The sequence below is a fragment of the Propithecus coquereli genome, unplaced genomic scaffold, assembly GCF_000956105.1.
Source record: "Propithecus coquereli isolate 6110/MARCELLA unplaced genomic scaffold, Pcoq_1.0 Scaffold179, whole genome shotgun sequence".
In the NCBI taxonomy this organism is placed as follows: Eukaryota; Metazoa; Chordata; class Mammalia; order Primates; family Indriidae; genus Propithecus; species Propithecus coquereli.
The window spans coordinates 5,476,431-5,480,318 of NW_012142634.1; the positions used below are offsets into that span (position 1 = coordinate 5,476,431).

Genomic DNA, 3,888 nt, shown 5'->3' on the forward strand with positions numbered 1-3,888 from the left:
GCTTCAAAGAAAGGAATTACTGATCATGTCAACAACAAATAGCTAAAACTGAAAATTACTGTGAGCCAGGTAATGTGTTAAAGGGTTTATGTGTATGGTAATTGCCCCTATCCATCAGGAATATGTTCCAAGATCCTCAATAGATGCCTGAAACCTGGAATAGCACCAAATCCTATTTATGTTTTTTCAATCTGATAATTGAGATTACTGCTAAGTGACTAACGGGATGGTAGCATATATAGCATGGGTACATTTAATAAAGGGATAATACACACCGCTCAAGATTTCATCATGTTACTCAGGTGTGCAAATGAAAATTTATGGATTGTTTATTTCTGGAATTTTCCATTTAACATTTTCAGTGAACCTATGGTTGACCACAGGTAACTGAAACCAGTTAAGCAAAACCTTGGTTGGGGGTACTACTGTATTATATAATCATCACAACACTAGAAAATTGACAGCTACTCTTAACCTTATTCTTATTACATACCACTATTTGCGAAAATGCAAGCATTTCTAAAATAGCCCTCTTCTCATTCCTATCACATTACGCTATTTTATTTCCTTCACAGTGCTGTTTTCTTGTTTGCTTTTCCTCCCATGCTCTTCAATATCCTAGGCAGGGCATAACCCAGTGCTCTCCATGGAAAAGGAGTTCGGTCCATTTTTGGCCAAGGCCACACAGCTGGTTAGTGAAGCATTCCGGACTCCATCACCAGATGGTAAGCACCAGGAGAGCGGGAGTTGGAACCGGTATCCGCTAACCAGAGGCTGCCACGGTGCCTGGTACACAGTGGGCGCTCAACAAGCATGTGCGGGGGTAGGGGGAAAGAAAAAAGAAAAGAAAAAAAAAAAGGGAGGGGGAAAGGATGAATGAATGAAAACGTTTGCAGAAGGCCCCAGAGAGCGTTGGCAATCATTTTCCCTCCTGGTGGCATGAACTCAGTTCAATGTCTACGTCAGCATTTTCCTCACCCAGATGCACTGGTGTACAGCAGGGAATGAAGAAGGAACAAAGCCTTAAAAAACGTTCGGAAGAAAGGAAAAAGCTGCAAGAGAAAAGGGGGAGGAGGGAACAAGAAGAAAGAAACTAACCGCCTCCTTTCGGTCAACAGAAAAGGGAAGTCAAGCAAGGCCAGTTGCCATGGCGACTGTAGGGCCAGAACGGCCCCAGCCCATTGGCTGAGACGCTGAAGCCAATGAGAAGGCGCGATGTTGACGGGGTCGTAAGATGGCTGCCCGGCCTCCGCTTCTTGACCGGTGAGTGCGGCTTGTTGCGGGCTGGTTACCCGCTGGCCCGGGCTTTGGCGTAGACGGTCCAGGAAGGTCCCGTGCGGGCAGCTGAGGGAACCAGCGTGGGCGGCCTCTCAGCTTCTCAGATGAGCTTCCGGGAGCGGGTTAGAAAAGCCCCTGGCCCGGGCCCAGGGGAGGACGGCGGGGCTGCCCTCTCTTTCTTCGGAGGGGGCGTCGCAGCGCCTTCCCCGGCTTGTTAGTGGGAGAGGGTTTCTCAGTCCCACCCCAGCCAAACTGAGGGGGGACGGTGAGGGGGTTTGAATCGGGAAAACAGCATTATATTTACAATTGCTGTATCCCGGAAGACAGCTCCAGTTAATGGGAATGTCAGCAGGCCAGACATCCTACGCCGGAATCTGTGGCGCTTAGTTCTGTGTCCGGGAGGGGATTCTCCCCGTTTGGGGATTGGAGTGTGGCAGTGCCGCCAGAGAGCCTGCGGAGTTCCCGGTTGTGCAGCCAAGCAGGAAAAGGTGTTCCTTTATAGAGCCACCCTCTTGCAGTCTTGAACCTTGTAAGTATTTCACAGCAGAATCAACTTAAAATGTTACTGGATAATTGTAAATCTTTCCATGTACATCTGGGAAGTGTTTTCCAGGCCTCGACTAAACAAACACTTTAATTAAAAACATGCATACATACAAAATCCTGCTAAATAAATAGTTTATCTGGATAAGCAGATTGTCAGTTTAAATTCGAATTCAGGCCTGTGATCACTTGTACTTTCTGTACATTTTTGAGAAAAGGCAACACATTTATTTCATAAAAGTAAATAGGACATTTTTGTTAATGTTGATGCTACATGCTTAAAAATATTTTAGTTAAATAACCAATTCCAAATCAAAGGAACTGATTATTGTGTAGATTATTTAACAAGATCTTCAGATTGTTGAGTGGTGGCTTATGCGTGTTTTACAAGTAAGATTAGTTTTAGATCTGAAAGGGTTCAGATTTCTGGGATTATTTCTAATTGAATACGAAATATGGGAAATAAGACAGCTTCATTTGATGAAAATGGAATTTCATTTCTGGAATATTAGAGACAGGAAATGTTTAGCCATGGAGCCGCTTAGATAATATCTTTCGAGTTTTGGTTATAAGCTGCTCCCTGGTCTTCCAGAAAATATGACACTATTACTCAAACCTCTGATTGTGACTTTGACGTATACAATTTAGTATAGCATCTTACATAGCTTTTTGTACTTAAGAAGTACAGAAAAAAAATTCTTAACCAAATTCTAACAAGTCTATAATTAGAGGCTAGAGTCATTCTTCAGACCCACTTTTAAATCCTTGTCTCCAAGAATATGTTACGACTTATAACTTTGCCCTCCAAAAATTCATAATTTAAAGCTTTATGTCCCTATTTTTGTGAAATGAATAGATCACAATGCATTAGGCAAGTAAGTTACCTCATCTGTAAAAGGGGTATAGATAGTGATTCCTAGTAGGATTGTTGTGAAGTTTAATGGTAGACCAAGGCTTGCCACATTGTTTGTATGCCATGTGTAGCAGTGACCTGCTTTGTTCCTGTTCTTCTGTTTTCTGTTGTAACTAGAGTTTCCTTCCCCTTCTCAGTGTCCTGAGGTACAGAGCCTTTCTGAAAACTAGTAGTAATCTTCGCTAGGTTGCTAGGTAAAAGAAAAAAACCTTATCTATTGGGGTATTGGGGTTTAATAAGGATTGCATCTCACTAGGAGAGAATGGAGTGTTATAGAAAAGAGTGAGGTGGGTCTGGGCATTTGGGGCACTTATAATATTAAGATCATAAAAAGACATTTTAGAGCTGTAAAACATCTCAGAGATCATCTGAGCAAACCTTCATTTTATAGCTTAAGAATGGAGACCCAGACAAATGCAGTGGCTTGCCACTAATCACATTGCTCAGCACTGGAAACTGTCTTCTTTCAAGACAGCGTTTCCCCGCTGTAACCAATGGTTCCCAATCCTTGCACACTGTAGAACCATTTTTATTATAATTTGATATCGCCATAGATACTGTGTTTTGAAAGATTGTGTCTACTATATTCATTAATTGCTTTTATAAAAATCAGGCCTATAGCTACCAGTCAGAGTCTTTGATGAACATGGGGTGAAGAATAATGCTTCACTGAATTTATATCTCCTCACCTAACGGATGATACTCTCTCACTAGGAGGAATAATAAAATATGTTGGGCTTTTTGAATATTGAAATTAGCTTAGAGACCCCAATTACCATCTTCATAAAGTTTGTGAAAACCTTAGATTAGAACTGCCAAACTGTACCCTGTTCTTGATGCATTGTTATTTGACCAAATGTACTAAATTATAATGACTATGGTTGATTTTCAAGGGCAAAAGAAAACTTAGCTATTTAGGCTAGGACCGTACATAAATATTTTCGGTTCACAGTAAATTGTGTCAGGCCAAACTAGAGATGCATTCTGTGCAGTACACCCAGAATGTTTTTGAGAATAATTGCGGGATGTAATAAATCTTGACTCTGGAGGTAGAAGGTGTCTAAAATGAAGAAGAAGGTAATATTCAAAACCTTAGAGAAAAAAGAGATTCTGAATCATTTACATTTTCCTTGGGGCTAAAATAATTAAAAGTT

At 41.3% G+C, this 3,888-nt stretch overlaps 1 long non-coding RNA gene across 1 annotated transcript in view; it reads left to right on the plus strand.

Moving 5' to 3' along the window:
* Positions 1-1,180: 1,180 nt before the first annotated feature.
* The window catches only part of LOC105808710, a 6,504-nt gene continuing 3,796 nt past the window's right edge, over positions 1,181-3,888 (plus strand). Inside the window, exons 1-2 of the long non-coding RNA XR_001137395.1 lie at positions 1,181-1,263; positions 1,606-1,807. This is a non-coding gene — a long non-coding RNA (uncharacterized LOC105808710). The remainder of the gene's footprint in view (positions 1,264-1,605; positions 1,808-3,888) is intronic.